This window comes from Scyliorhinus torazame, chromosome 14 (genome assembly GCF_047496885.1).
Source record: "Scyliorhinus torazame isolate Kashiwa2021f chromosome 14, sScyTor2.1, whole genome shotgun sequence".
Lineage (NCBI taxonomy): Eukaryota > Metazoa > Chordata > Chondrichthyes > Carcharhiniformes > Scyliorhinidae > Scyliorhinus > Scyliorhinus torazame.
This window is the reverse complement of record NC_092720.1, coordinates 212381936-212398842: the sequence shown is the minus strand read 5'-3', so window position 1 is coordinate 212398842 and position 16907 is coordinate 212381936.

Genomic DNA, 16907 nt, shown 5'->3' with positions numbered 1-16907 from the left:
TGTGCCGAAATCTCAATCAGGACACCTGTCTGTGCCCAAATCTCAATCAGGATAACAGTCTGTGCCCAAATCTCAATCAGGACACGTGTCTGTGCCCAAATCTCAATCAGGACATGTGTCTGTCTCCAAATCTCAATCAGGACACGTGTCTGTCTCCAAATCTCAATCAGGACACGTGTCTGTCTCCAAATCTCAATCAGGACACATGTCTGTCTCCAAATCTCTATCAGGACACGTGTCTGTCTCCAAATCCCAACCATGACACGTGTCTGTCTCCAAACCTCAATCAGGACACGTGTCTGTCTCCAAATCTCAATCAGGACACGTGTCTGTCTCCAAACCTCAATCAGGACACGTGTCTGTCTCCAAATCTCAATCAGGACACGTATCTGTCTCCAAACCTCAATCAGGACACGTGTCTGTCTCCAAATCTCAATCAGGACACGTGTCCGTCTCCAAATCTCAATCAGGACACGTGTCTGTGTCCAAATCTCAATCAGGACACGTGTCTGTCTCCAAACCTCAATCAGGACACGTGTCTGACGCCAAATCTCAATCAGGACACGTTTCTGTCTCCAAATCTCAATCAGGACACGTGTCTGTGTCCAAATCTCAATCAGGACACGTGTCTGTGGCCAAATCTCAATCAGGACACGTGTCTGTCTCCAAATCTCAATCAGGACACGTGTCTGTCTCCAAATCTCAATCAGGACACGTGTCTGTCTCCAAATCTCAATCAGGACACGTGTCTGTGCCAAAATCTCAATCAGGACATGTGTCTGTCTCCAAATCTCAACCAGGACACGTGTCTGTCTCCAAACCTCAATCAGGACACGTGTCTGTCTCCAAATCTCAATCAGGACACGTGTCTGTCTCCAAACCTCAATCAGGATACGTGTCTGTGTCCAAATCTCAATCAGGACACGTGTCTGTCTCCAAACCTCAATCAGGACACGTGTCTGTCGCCAAATCTCAATCAGGACACGTTTCTGTCTCCAAATCTCAATCAGGACACGTGTCTGTGTCCAAATCTCAATCAGGACACGTGTCTGTGGCCAAATATCAATCAGGACAAGTGTCTGTCTCCAAATCTCAATCAGGACACGTGTCTGTCTCCAAATCTCAATCAGGACACGTGTCTGTCTCCAAATCTCAATCAGGACACGTGTCTGTCTCCAAATCTCAATCAGGACACATGTCTGTCTCCAAATCTCAATCAGGACACGTGTCTGTCTCTAAGTCTCAATCAGGACACGTGTCTGTCTCCAAATCTCAATCAGGACACGTGTCTGTCTTCAAAACTCAATCAGGACACGTGTCTGTCTCCAAATCTCAATCAGGACACATATCTGTCTCCAAATCTGAATCAGGACACGTGTCTGTCTCCAAATCTCAATCAGGACACGTGTCTGTGCCCAAATCTCAATCAGGACACGTGTCTGTCTCCAAATCTCAATCAGGACACGTGTCTGTCTCCAAATCTCAATCAGGACACATGTCTGTCTCCAAATCTCAATCAGGACACGTGTCTGTCTCCAAATCTCAATCAGGACACATGTCTGTCTCCAAATCTCAATCAAGCACGTGTCTGTCTTCAAATCTCAACCAGGACACGTGTCTGTCTCCAAACCTCAATCAGGACACGTGTCTGTCTCCAAATCTCAATCAGGACACGTGTCTGTCTCCAAACCTCAATCAGGACACGTGTCTGTCTCCAAATCTCAATCAGGACACGTGTCTGTCTCCAAACCTCAATCAGGACACGTGTCTGTCTCCAAATCTCAATCAGGACACGTGTCTGTCTCCAAACCTCAATCAGGACACGTGTCTGTCGCCAAATCTCAATCAGGACACGTTTCTGTCTCCAAATCTGAATCAGGACACGTGTGTGTCTCCAAATCCCAATCAGGACACGTGTCTGTGCCCAAATCTCAATCAGGACACGTGTCTGTCTCCATATATCAATCAGGACACATGTCTGTCTCCAAATCTCAATCAGGACACGTGTCTGTCTCCAAATCTCAATCAGGACACATGTCTGTCTCCAAATCTCAATCAGGACACGTGTCTGTGCCCAAATCTCAATCAGGACACGTGTCTGTCTCCAAATCTCAATCAGGACACGTGTCTGTCTTCAAAACTCAATCAGGACACGTGTCTGTCTCCAAATCTCAATCAGGGCACGTATCTGTCTCCAAATCTCAATCAGGACACGTGTCTGTCTCCAAATCTCAATCAGGACACGTGTCTGTCTTCAAAACTCAATCAGGACACGTGTATGTCTCCAAATCTCAATAAGGACACGTGTCTGTCTCCAAATCTCAATCAGGACATGTGTCTGTCTCCAAATCTCAATCAGGACACATGTCTGTCTCCAAATCTGAATCAGGACATGTGTCTGTCTCCAAATCTCAATCAGGACACGTGTCTGTGCCCAAATCTCAATTAGGACATGTGTCTGTCTCCAAATCTCAATCAGGACACGTGTCTGTGTCCAAACCTCAATCAGGACACGTGTCTGTCTCGAAATCTCAATCAGGACACGTGTCTATGTCCAAATCTCAATCAGGATAACTGTCTGTGTCCAAATCTCAATCAGGACACGTGTCTGTCTCCCAATCTCAATCAGAACACGTGCCTGTGTCCAAATCTCAATCAGGACACATGTCTGACTCCAAATCTCAATCAGGATACGTGTCTGCGCCCAAATCTCAATCAGGACACGTGTCTGTGCCCAAATCTCAATTAGGACATGTGTCTGTCTCCAAATCTCAATCAGGACACGTGTCTGTGTCCAAATCCCAATCAGGACACATGTCTGTCTCCAAATCTCAATCACGACACGTGTCTGTGCCCAAATCTCAATCAGGACACGTGTCTGTCTCCAAATCTCAATCAGGACACGTGTCTGTCTCCAAATCTCAATCAGGACACATGTCTGTCTCCAAATCTCTATCAGAACACGTGCCTGTCTCCAAATCTCAACCATGACACGTGTCTGTCTCCAAACCTCAATCAGGACACGTGTCTGTCTCCAAATCTCAATCAGGACACGTGTCTGTCTCCAAACCTCAATCAGGACACGTGTCTGTCTCCAAATCTCAATCAGGACACGTGTCTATGTCCAAATCTCAATCAGGATAACTGTCTGTGTCCAAATCTCAATCAGGACACGTGTCTGTCTCCCAATCTCAATCAGAACACGTGCCTGTGTCCAAATCTCAATCAGGACACATGTCTGACTCCAAATCTCAATCAGGATACGTGTCTGCGCCCAAATCTCAATCAGGACAAGTGTCTGTGCCCAAATCTCAATTAGGACATGTGTCTGTCTCCAAATCTCAATCAGGACACGTGTCTGTGTCCAAATCCCAATCAGGACACATGTCTGTCTCCAAATCTCAATCACGACACGTGTCTGTGCCCAAATCTCAATCAGGACACGTGTCTGTCTCCAAATCTCAATCAGGACACGTGTCTGTCTCCAAATCTCAATCAGGACACATGTCTGTCTCCAAATCTCTATCAGAACACGTGCCTGTCTCCAAATCTCAACCATGACACGTGTCTGTCTCCAAACCTCAATCAGGACACGTGTCTGTCTCCAAATCTCAATCAGGACACGTGTCTGTCTCCAAACCTCAATCAGGACACGTGTCTGTCTCCAAATCTCAATCAGGACACGTGTCTGTCTCCAAACCTCAATCAGGACACGTGCCTGTGTCCAAATCTCAATCAGGACACGTGTCTGTCTCCAAACCTCAATCAGGACACGTGTCTGTCGCCAAATCTCAATCAGGACACGTTTCTGTCTCCAAATCTCAATCAGGACACGTGTCTGTGTCCAAATCTCAATCAGGACACGTGTCTGTGGCCAAATCTCAATCAGGACACGTGTCTGTCTCCAAATCCCAACCATGACACGTGTCTGTCTCCAAACCTCAATCAGGACACGTGTCTGTCTCCAAATCTCAATCAGGACACGTGTCTGTCTCCAAACCTCAATCAGGACACGTGTCTGTCTCCAAATCTCAATCAGGACACGTATCTGTCTCCAAACCTCAATCAGGACACGTGTCTGTCTCCAAATCTCAATCAGGACACGTGTCCGTCTCCAAATCTCAATCAGGACACGTGTCTGTGTCCAAATCTCAATCAGGACACGTGTCTGTCTCCAAACCTCAATCAGGACACGTGTCTGACGCCAAATCTCAATCAGGACACGTTTCTGTCTCCAAATCTCAATCAGGACACGTGTCTGTGTCCAAATCTCAATCAGGACACGTGTCTGTGGCCAAATCTCAATCAGGACACGTGTCTGTCTCCAAATCTCAATCAGGACACGTGTCTGTCTCCAAATCTCAATCAGGACACGTGTCTGTCTCCAAATCTCAATCAGGACACGTGTCTGTGCCAAAATCTCAATCAGGACATGTGTCTGTCTCCAAATCTCAACCAGGACACGTGTCTGTCTCCAAACCTCAATCAGGACACGTGTCTGTCTCCAAATCTCAATCAGGACACGTGTCTGTCTCCAAACCTCAATCAGGATACGTGTCTGTGTCCAAATCTCAATCAGGACACGTGTCTGTCTCCAAACCTCAATCAGGACACGTGTCTGTCGCCAAATCTCAATCAGGACACGTTTCTGTCTCCAAATCTCAATCAGGACACGTGTCTGTGTCCAAATCTCAATCAGGACACGTGTCTGTGGCCAAATATCAATCAGGACAAGTGTCTGTCTCCAAATCTCAATCAGGACACGTGTCTGTCTCCAAATCTCAATCAGATCACGTGTCTGTCTCCAAATCTCAATCAGGACACGTGTCTGTCTCCAAATCTCAATCAGGACACATGTCTGTCTCCAAATCTCAATCAGGACACGTGTCTGTCTCTAAGTCTCAATCAGGACACGTGTCTGTCTCCAAATCTCAATCAGGACACGTGTCTGTCTTCAAAACTCAATCAGGACACGTGTCTGTCTCCAAATCTCAATCAGGACACATATCTGTCTCCAAATCTGAATCAGGACACGTGTCTGTCTCCAAATCTCAATCAGGACACGTGTCTGTGCCCAAATCTCAATCAGGACACGTGTCTGTCTCCAAATCTCAATCAGGACACGTGTCTGTCTCCAAATCTTAATCAGGACACATGTCTGTCTCCAAATCTCAATCAGGACACGTGTCTGTCTCCAAATCTCAATCAGGACACATGTCTGTCTCCAAATCTCAATCAAGCACGTGTCTGTCTTCAAATCTCAACCAGGACACGTGTCTGTCTCCAAACCTCAATCAGGACACGTGTCTGTCTCCAAATCTCAATCAGGACACGTGTCTGTCTCCAAACCTCAATCAGGACACGTGTCTGTCTCCAAATCTCAATCAGGACACGTGTCTGTCTCCAAACCTCAATCAGGACACGTGTCTGTCTCCAAATCTCAATCAGGACACGTGTCTGTCTCCAAACCTCAATCAGGACACGTGTCTGTCGCCAAATCTCAATCAGGACACGTTTCTGTCTCCAAATCTGAATCAGGACACGTGTGTGTCTCCAAATCCCAATCAGGACACGTGTCTGTGCCCAAATCTCAATCAGGACACGTGTCTGTCTCCATATATCAATCAGGACACATGTCTGTCTCCAAATCTCAATCAGGACACGTGTCTGTCTCCAAATCTCAATCAGGACACATGTCTGTCTCCAAATCTCAATCAGGACACGTGTCTGTGCCCAAATCTCAATCAGGACACGTGTCTGTCTCCAAACCTCAATCAGGACACGTGTCTGTCTTCAAAACTCAATCAGGACACGTGTCTGTCTCCAAATCTCAATCAGGACACGTATCTGTCTCCAAATCTCAATCAGGACACGTGTCTGTCTCCAAATCTCAATCAGGACACGTGTCTGTCTTCAAAACTCAATCAGGACACGTGTATGTCTCCAAATCTCAATCAGGACACGTGTCTGTCTCCAAATCTCAATCAGGACATGTGTCTGTCTCCAAATCTCAATCAGGACACATGTCTGTCTCCAAATCTGAATCAGGACATGTGTCTGTCTCCAAATCTCAATCAGGACACGTGTCTGTGCCCAAATCTCAATTAGGACATGTGTCTGTCTCCAAATCTCAATCAGGACACGTGTCTGTGTCCAAACCTCAATCAGGACACGTGTCTGTCTCGAAATCTCAATCAGGACACGTGTCTATGTCCAAATCTCAATCAGGATAACTGTCTGTGTCCAAATCTCAATCAGGACACGTGTCTGTCTCCCAATCTCAATCAGAACACGTGCCTGTGTCCAAATCTCAATCAGGACACATGTCTGACTCCAAATCTCAATCAGGATACGTGTCTGCGCCCAAATCTCAATCAGGACACGTGTCTGTGCCCAAATCTCAATTAGGACATGTGTCTGTCTCCAAATCTCAATCAGGACACGTGTCTGTGTCCAAATCCCAATCAGGACACATGTCTGTCTCCAAATCTCAATCACGACACGTGTCTGTGCCCAAATCTCAATCAGGACACGTGTCTGTCTCCAAATCTCAATCAGGACACGTGTCTGTCTCCAAATCTCAATCAGGACACATGTCTGTCTCCAAATCTCTATCAGAACACGTGCCTGTCTCCAAATCTCAACCATGACACGTGTCTGTCTCCAAACCTCAATCAGGACACGTGTCTGTCTCCAAATCTCAATCAGGACACGTGTCTGTCTCCAAACCTCAATCAGGACACGTGTCTGTCTCCAAATCTCAATCAGGACACGTGTCTATGTCCAAATCTCAATCAGGATAACTGTCTGTGTCCAAATCTCAATCAGGACACGTGTCTGTCTCCCAATCTCAATCAGAACACGTGCCTGTGTCCAAATCTCAATCAGGACACATGTCTGACTCCAAATCTCAATCAGGATACGTGTCTGCGCCCAAATCTCAATCAGGACACGTGTCTGTGCCCAAATCTCAATTAGGACATGTGTCTGTCTCCAAATCTCAATCAGGACACGTGTCTGTGTCCAAATCCCAATCAGGACACATGTCTGTCTCCAAATCTCAATCACGACACGTGTCTGTGCCCAAATCTCAATCAGGACACGTGTCTGTCTCCAAATCTCAATCAGGACACGTGTCTGTCTCCAAATCTCAATCAGGACACATGTCTGTCTCCAAATCTCTATCAGAACACGTGCCTGTCTCCAAATCTCAACCATGACACGTGTCTGTCTCCAAACCTCAATCAGGACACGTGTCTGTCTCCAAATCTCAATCAGGACACGTGTCTGTCTCCAAACCTCAATCAGGACACGTGTCTGTCTCCAAATCTCAATCAGGACACGTGTCTGTCTCCAAACCTCAATCAGGACACGTGTCTGTGTCCAAATCTCAATCAGGACACGTGTCTGTCTCCAAACCTCAATCAGGACACGTGTCTGTCGCCAAATCTCAATCAGGACACGTTTCTGTCTCCAAATCTCAATCAGGACACGTGTCTGTGTCCAAATCTCAATCAGGACACGTGTCTGTGGCCAAATCTCAATCAGGACACGTGTCTGTCTCCAAATCTCAATCAGGACACGTGTCTGTCTCCAAATCTCAATCAGGACACGTGTCTGTCTCCAAATCTCAATCAGCACACGTGTCTGTGCCCAAATCTCAATCAGGACATGTGTCTGTCTCCAAATCTAAACCAGGACACGTGTCTGTCTCCAAACCTCAATCAGGACACGTGTCTGTCTCCAAATCTCAATCAGGACACGTGTCTGTCTCCAAACCTCAATCAGGACACGTGTCTGTGTCCAAATCTCAATCAGGACACGTGTCTGTCTCCAAACCTCAATCAGGACACGTGTCTGTCGCCAAATCTCAATCAGGACACGTTTCTGTCTCCAAATCTCAATCAGGACACGTGTCTGTGTCCAAATCTCAATCAGGACACGTGTCTGTGGCCAAATATCAATCAGGACAAGTGTCTGTCTCCAAATCTCAATCAGGACACGTGTCTGTCTCCAAATCTCAATCAGGACACGTGTCTGTCTCCAAATCTCAATCAGGACACGTGTCTTTCTCCAAATCTCAATCAGGACACATGTCTGTCTCCAAATCTCAATCAGGACACGTGTCTGTCTCCAAGTCTCAATCAGGACACGTGTCTGTCTCCAAATCACAATCAGGACACGTGTCTGTCTTCAAAACTCAATCAGGACACGTGTCTGTCTCCAAATCTCAATCAGGAAACATGTCTGTCTCCAAATCTGAATCAGGACAGGTGTCTGTCTCCAAATCTCAATCAGGACACGTGTCTGTGCCCAAATCTCAATCAGGACACGTGTCTGTCTCCAAATCTCAATCAGGACACGTGTCTGTCTCCAAATCTCAATCAGGACACATGTCTGTCTCCAAATCTCAATCAGGACACGTGTCTGTCTCCAAATCTCAATCAGGACACATGTCTGTCTCCAAATCTCAATCAGGCACGTGTCTGTCTTCAAATCTCAACCAGGACACGTGTCTGTCTCCAAACCTCAATCAGGACACGTGTCTGTCTCCAAATCTCAATCAGGACACGTGTCTGTCTCCAAACCTCAATCAGGACACGTGTCTGTCTCCAAATCTCAATCAGGACACGTGTCTGTCTCCAAACCTCAATCAGGACACGTGTCTGTGTCCAAATCTCAATCAGGACACGTGTCTGTCTCCAAACCTCAATCAGGACACGTGTCTGTCGCCAAATCTCAATCAGGACACGTTTCTGTCTCCAGATCTGAATCAGGACACGTGTCTGTCTCCAAATCCCAATCAGGACACGTGTCTGTGCCCAAATCTCAATCAGGACACGTGTCTGTCTCCAAATCTCAATCAGGACACGTGTCTGTCTTCAAAACTCAATCAGGACACGTGTCTGTCTCCAAATATCAATCAGGACACATGTCTGTCTCCAAATCTCAATCAGGACACGTGTCTGTCTCCAAATCTCAATCAGGACACGTGTCTGTCTCCAAATCTCAATCAGGACACGTGTCTGTGCCCAAATCTCAATCAGGACACGTGTCTGTCTCCAAATCTCAATCAGGACACGTGTCTGTCTTCAAAACTCAATCAGGACACGTGTCTGTCTCCAAATCTCAATCAGGACACGTATCTGTCTCCAAATCTCAATCAGGACACGTGTCTGTCTCCAAATCTCAATCAGGACACGTGTCTGTCTTCAAAACTCAATCAGGACACGTGTATGTCTCCAAATCTGAACCAGGACACGTGTCTGTCTCCAAATCTGAATCAGGACATGTGTCTGTCTCCAAATCTCAATCAGGACACATGTCTGTCTCCAAATCTGAATCAGGACATGGGTCTGTCTCCAAATCTCAATCAGGACACGTGTCTGTGCCCAAATCTCAATTAGGACATGTGTCTGTCTCCAAATCTCAATCAGGACACGTGTCTGTGTCCAAACTTCAATCAGGACACGTGTCTGTCTCGAAATCTCAATCAGGACACGTGTCTGTGTCCAAATCTCAATCAGGATAACTGTCTGTGTCCAAATCTCAATCAGGACACGTGTCTGTCTCCCAATCTCAATCAGAACACGTGCCTGTGTCCAAATCTCAATCAGGACACATGTCTGTCTCCAAATCTCAATCAGGATACGTGTCTGCGCCCAAATCTCAATCAGGACACGTGTCTGTGCCCAAATCTCAATTAGGACATGTGTCTGTCTCCAAATCTCAATCAGGACACGTGTCTGTGTCCAAATCTCAATCAGGACACATGTCTGTCTCCAAATCTCAATCACGACACGTGTCTGTGCCCAAATCTCAATCAGGACACGTGTCTGTGCCCAAATCTCAATTAGGACATGTGTCTGTCTCCAAATCTCAATCAGACACGTGTCTGTGTCCAAATCTCAATCAGGATAACTGTCTGTGTCCAAATCTCAATCAGGACACGTGTCTGTCTCCAAATCTCAATCAGGACACGTGTCTGTGTCCAAATCTCAATCAGGACACATGTCTGTCTCCAAATCTCAATCAGGACACGTGTCTGTGTCCAAATCTCAATCAGGATAACTGTCTGTGTCCAAATCTCAGTCAGGATAACTGTCTGTGTCCAAATCTCAATCAGGCACGTGTCTGTCTTCAAATCTCAACCAGGACACGTGTCTGTCTCCAAACCTCAATCAGGACACGTGTCTGTCTCCAAATCTCAATCAGGACACGTGTCTGTCTCCAAACCTCAATCAGGACACGTGTCTGTCTCCAAATCTCAATCAGGACACGTGTCTGTCTCCAAACCTCAATCAGGACACGTGTCTGTGTCCAAATCTCAATCAGGACACGTGTCTGTCTCCAAACCTCAATCAGGACACGTGTCTGTCGCCAAATCTCAATCAGGACACGTTTCTGTCTCCAGATCTGAATCAGGACACGTGTCTGTCTCCAAATCCCAATCAGGACACGTGTCTGTGCCCAAATCTCAATCAGGACACGTGTCTGTCTCCAAATCTCAATCAGGACACGTGTCTGTCTTCAAAACTCAATCAGGACACGTGTCTGTCTCCAAATATCAATCAGGACACATGTCTGTCTCCAAATCTCAATCAGGACACGTGTCTGTCTCCAAATCTCAATCAGGACACGTGTCTGTCTCCAAATCTCAATCAGGACACGTGTCTGTGCCCAAATCTCAATCAGGACACGTGTCTGTCTCCAAATCTCAATCAGGACACGTGTCTGTCTTCAAAACTCAATCAGGACACGTGTCTGTCTCCAAATCTCAATCAGGACACGTATCTGTCTCCAAATCTCAATCAGGACACGTGTCTGTCTCCAAATCTCAATCAGGACACGTGTCTGTCTTCAAAACTCAATCAGGACACGTGTATGTCTCCAAATCTGAACCAGGACACGTGTCTGTCTCCAAATCTGAATCAGGACATGTGTCTGTCTCCAAATCTCAATCAGGACACATGTCTGTCTCCAAATCTGAATCAGGACATGGGTCTGTCTCCAAATCTCAATCAGGACACGTGTCTGTGCCCAAATCTCAATTAGGACATGTGTCTGTCTCCAAATCTCAATCAGGACACGTGTCTGTGTCCAAACTTCAATCAGGACACGTGTCTGTCTCGAAATCTCAATCAGGACACGTGTCTGTGTCCAAATCTCAATCAGGATAACTGTCTGTGTCCAAATCTCAATCAGGACACGTGTCTGTCTCCCAATCTCAATCAGAACACGTGCCTGTGTCCAAATCTCAATCAGGACACATGTCTGTCTCCAAATCTCAATCAGGATACGTGTCTGCGCCCAAATCTCAATCAGGACACGTGTCTGTGCCCAAATCTCAATTAGGACATGTGTCTGTCTCCAAATCTCAATCAGGACACGTGTCTGTGTCCAAATCTCAATCAGGACACATGTCTGTCTCCAAATCTCAATCACGACACGTGTCTGTGCCCAAATCTCAATCAGGACACGTGTCTGTGCCCAAATCTCAATTAGGACATGTGTCTGTCTCCAAATCTCAATCAGACACGTGTCTGTGTCCAAATCTCAATCAGGATAACTGTCTGTGTCCAAATCTCAATCAGGACACGTGTCTGTCTCCAAATCTCAATCAGGACACGTGTCTGTGTCCAAATCTCAATCAGGACACATGTCTGTCTCCAAATCTCAATCAGGACACGTGTCTGTGTCCAAATCTCAATCAGGATAACTGTCTGTGTCCAAATCTCAGTCAGGATAACTGTCTGTGTCCAAATCTCAATCAGGACACGTGTCTGTCTCCAAGTCTCAATCAAGATAACTGTCTGTGCCCAAATCTCAATCAGGAAATGTGTCTGTGCCCAAATCTCAATCAGGACACGTGTCTGCCTCCAAATCTCAATCAGGACACGTGTCTGTGTCCAAACCTCAATCAGGACACGTGTCTGTCTCCAAATCTCAATCAGGACACGTGACTGTATACAAATCTCAATCAAGACACGTGTCTGTCTCCAAATCTCAATCAGGACACATGTCTGTCTCCAAATCTCAATCAGGTCACGTGTCTGTCTCCAAATCTCAATCAGGACACGTGTCTGTCTCCAAATCTCAATCAGGATAACAGTCTGTGTCCAAATCTCAATCAGGACACGTGTCTGTGTCCAAATCTCAATCAGGACACGTGCCTGTCTCCAAAACTCAATCAGGACACGTGTCTGTCTCCAAATCTGAATCCGGTCAAGTATCTGTCTCCAAATCTCAATCAGGACACGTGTCTGTCTCCAAATCTCAATCAGGACACGTGTCTGTCTCCAAATCTCAATCAGGACACGTGTCTGTCTCGAAATCTCAATCAGGACACGTGTCTGTCTCCAAATCTCAATCAGGACACGTGTCTGTCTCCAAATCTCAATCAGGACACATGTCTGTCTCCAAATCTCAATCAGGTCACGTGTCTGTCTCCAAATCTAAATCAGGACACGTGTCTGTCTCCAAATCTCAATCAGGAGAACAGTCTGTGTCCAAACCTCAATCAGGACACGTGTCTGTGTCCAAATCTCAATCAGGACACGTGTCTGTCTCCAAATCTCAATCAGGACATGTGTCTGTGTCCAATCCTCAATCAGGACAAATATCTGTCTCCACATCTCAATCAGGACACGTGTCTGTCTCCAAATCTCAATCAGGACACGTGTCTGTCTTCAAATCTCAATCAAGACATGTGTCTGTGTCCAAATCTCAATCAGGACACGTGTCTGTGTCCAAATCTCAATCAGGACACGTGTCTGTGTCCAAATCTCAATCAGGACACGTGTCCGTCTCCAAATCTCAATCAGATCACGTGTCTGTCTCCAAATCTCAATCAGGATACGTGTCTGTGTCCAAATCTCAATCAGGACACGTGTCTGTGTCCAAATCTCAATCAGGACACGTGTCTGTCTCCAAATCTCAATCAAGACACGTGTCTGTCTCCAAATCTCAATCAAGACACGTGTCTGTCTCCAAATCTCAATCAGGACACGTGTCTGTCTCCAAATCTCAATCAGGACACGTGTCTGTGCCCAAATCTCAATCAGGACACGTGTCTGTGCCCAAATCTCAATCAGGAAACGTGTCTGTCTCCAAATCTCAATCAGGAGACGTGTCTGTCTCCAAATCTCAATCAGGAGACGTGTCTGTCTCCAAATCTCAATCAGGACACGTGTCTGTTTCCAAATCTCAATCAAGACACGTGCCTGTCTCCAAATCTCAATCAGGCCACGTGTCTGTCTCCAAATCTGAATCAGATCACGTGTCTGTCTCCAAATCTCAATCAGGACACGTGTCTGTGCCCAAATCTCAATCAGGACACGTTTCTGTCGCCAAATCTCAATCAGGACACGTGTCTGTGCCCAAATCTCAATTAGGACACGTGTCTGTCTCCAAATCTGAATCAGGACACGTGTCTGTGTCCAAACCTCAATCAGGACACGTGTCTGTGTCCAAATCTCAATCAGGACACGTTTCTGTCGCCAAATCTCAATCAGGACACGTGTCTGTGTCCAAATCTCAATCAGGACACGTGTCTGTCTCCAAATCTCAATCAGGACACGTGTCTGTCTCCAAATCTCAATCAGGATAACTGTTTGCGTCGAAATCTCAAACAGGACACGTGTCTGTGTCCAAATCTCAATCAGGACACGTGTATGTCTCCAAATCTCAATCAGGACATGTGTCTGTGTCCAATCCGCAATCAGGACAAATATCTGTCTCCACATCTCAATCAGGACACGTGTCTGTCTCCAAATCTCAATCAGGACACGTGTCTGTCTTCAAATCTCAATCAAGACATGTGTCTGTTTCCAAATCTCAATCAGGACACGTGTCTGTGTCCAAATATCAATCAGGACACGTGTCCGTCTCCAAATCTCAATCAGATCACGTGTCTGTCTCCAAATCTCAATCAGGACACGTGTCTGTCTTCAAATCTCAATCAGGACACGTGTCTGTTTCCAAATCTCAATCAGGACACGTGTCTGTGTCCAAATATCAATCAGGACACGTGTCCGTCTCCAAATCTCAATCAGATCACGTGTCTGTCTCCAAATCTCAATCAGGACACGTGTCTGTGTCCAAATCTCAATCAGGACACGTGTCTGTGTCCAAATCTCAATCAGGACACGTGACTGTCTCCAAATCTCAATCAGGACACGTGTCTGTCTCAAAATCTCAATCACGACACGTGTCTGTCTCCAAATCTCAATCAGGACACGTGTCTGTCTCCAAATCTCAATCAGAACACGTGTCTGTGCCCAAATCTCAATCAGGACACGTGTCTGTCTCCAAATCTAAATCAGGACACGTGTCTGTCTCCAAATCTCAATCAGGACACGTGTCTGTCTTCAAATCTCAATCAAGACACGTGCCTGTCTCCAAATCTCAATCAGGCCACGTGTCTGTCTCCAAATCTCAATCAGATCACGTGTCTGTCTCCAAATCTCAATCAGGACACGTGTCTGTGCCCAAATCTCAATCAGGACACGTGTCTGTGGCCAAATCTCAATCAGGACACGTGTCTGTCTCCAAATCTCAATCAGGACACGTGTCAGTCCCCAAATCTCAATCAGGACACGTGTCTGTGCCCAAATCTCAATCAGGACACGTGTCTGTGTCCAAATCTCAATCAGGACACGTTTCTGTCGCCAAATCTCAATCAGGACACGTGTCTGTCTCAAAATCTCAATCAGGACACGTGTCTGTCTCCAAATCTCAATCAGGATAACTGTTTGATGTCGAAATCTCAATCAGGACACGTGTCTGTGTCCAAATCTCAATCAGGACACGTGTCTGTCTCCAAATCGCAATCAGGACACGTGTCTGTCGCCAAATCTTAATCAAGACACGTGTCTGCGTACAAATCTCAATCAGGACACATGTCTGTCTCCAAATCGCAATCAGGACACATGTCTGTGTCCAAATCTCAATCAGGATAACTGTCTGTGTCCAAATCTCAATCAGGACACGTGTCTGTGTCCAAATCTCAATCAGACACGTGTCTGTGCCCAAATCTCAATCAGGACACGTGTCTGTCTCCAAATCTCAATCAAGACAGGTGTCTGTCTCCAAATCTCAATCAGGACACGTGTCTGTCTCCAAATCTCAATCAAGACACGTGTCTGTCTCCAGATCTCGATCAGGACACGTGTCTGTGCCCAAATCTCAATCAGGACACCTGTCTGTGCCCAAATCTCAATCAGGATAACAGTCTGTGCCCAAATCTCAATCAGGACACGTGTCTGTGACCAAATCTCAATCAGGACACGTGTCTGTGCCCAAATCTCAATTAGGACATGTGCCTGTCTCCAAATCTCAATCAGGACACGTGTCAGTGTCCAAGTCTCAATCAGGACACATGTCTGTCTCCAAATCTCAATCAGGACACTTGTCTGTGCCCAAATCTCAATCAGGACACGTGTCTGTGCCCAAATCTCAATTAGGACATGTGTCTGTCTCCAAATCTCAATCAGGATAACAGTCTGTGTCCAAATCTCAATTAGGACACGTGTCTGTCTCCAAATCTGAATCAGGACACGTGTCTGTGTCCAAACCTCAATCAGGACACGTGTCTGTGTCCAAATCTCAATCAGGACACGTTTCTGTCGCCAAATCTCAATCAGGACACGTGTCTGTGTCCAAATCTCAATCAGGACACGTGTCTGTCTCCAAATCTCAATCAGGACACGTGTCTGTCTCCAAATCTCAATCAGGATAACTGTTTGCGTCGAAATCTCAAACAGGACACGTGTCTGTGTCCAAATCTCAATCAGGACACGTGTATGTCTCCAAATCTCAATCAGGACATGTGTCTGTGTCCAATCCGCAATCAGGACAAATATCTGTCTCCACATCTCAATCAGGACACGTGTCTGTCTCCAAATCTCAATCAGGACACGTGTCTGTCTTCAAATCTCAATCAAGACATGTGTCTGTTTCCAAATCTCAATCAGGACACGTGTCTGTGTCCAAATATCAATCAGGACACGTGTCCGTCTCCAAATCTCAATCAGATCACGTGTCTGTCTCCAAATCTCAATCAGGACACGTGTCTGTCTTCAAATCTCAATCAGGACACGTGTCTGTTTCCAAATCTCAATCAGGACACGTGTCTGTGTCCAAATATCAATCAGGACACGTGTCCGTCTCCAAATCTCAATCAGATCACGTGTCTGTCTCCAAATCTCAATCAGGACACGTGTCTGTGTCCAAATCTCAATCAGGACACGTGTCTGTGTCCAAATCTCAATCAGGACACGTGACTGTCTCCAAATCTCAATCAGGACACGTGTCTGTCTCAAAATCTCAATCACGACACGTGTCTGTCTCCAAATCTCAATCAGGACACGTGTCTGTCTCCAAATCTCAATCAGAACACGTGTCTGTGCCCAAATCTCAATCAGGACACGTGTCTGTCTCCAAATCTAAATCAGGACACGTGTCTGTCTCCAAATCTCAATCAGGACACGTGTCTGTCTTCAAATCTCAATCAAGACACGTGCCTGTCTCCAAATCTCAATCAGGCCACGTGTCTGTCTCCAAATCTCAATCAGATCACGTGTCTGTCTCCAAATCTCAATCAGGACACGTGTCTGTGCCCAAATCTCAATCAGGACACGTGTCTGTGGCCAAATCTCAATCAGGACACGTGTCTGTCTCCAAATCTCAATCAGGACACGTGTCAGTCCCCAAATCTCAATCAGGACACGTGTCTGTGCCCAAATCTCAATCAGGACACGTGTCTGTGTCCAAATCTCAATCAGGACACGTTTCTGTCGCCAAATCTCAATCAGGACACGTGTCTGTCTCCAAATCTCAATCAGGACACGTGTCTGTCTCCAAATCTCAATCAGGATAACTGTTTGATGTCGAAATCTCAATCAGGA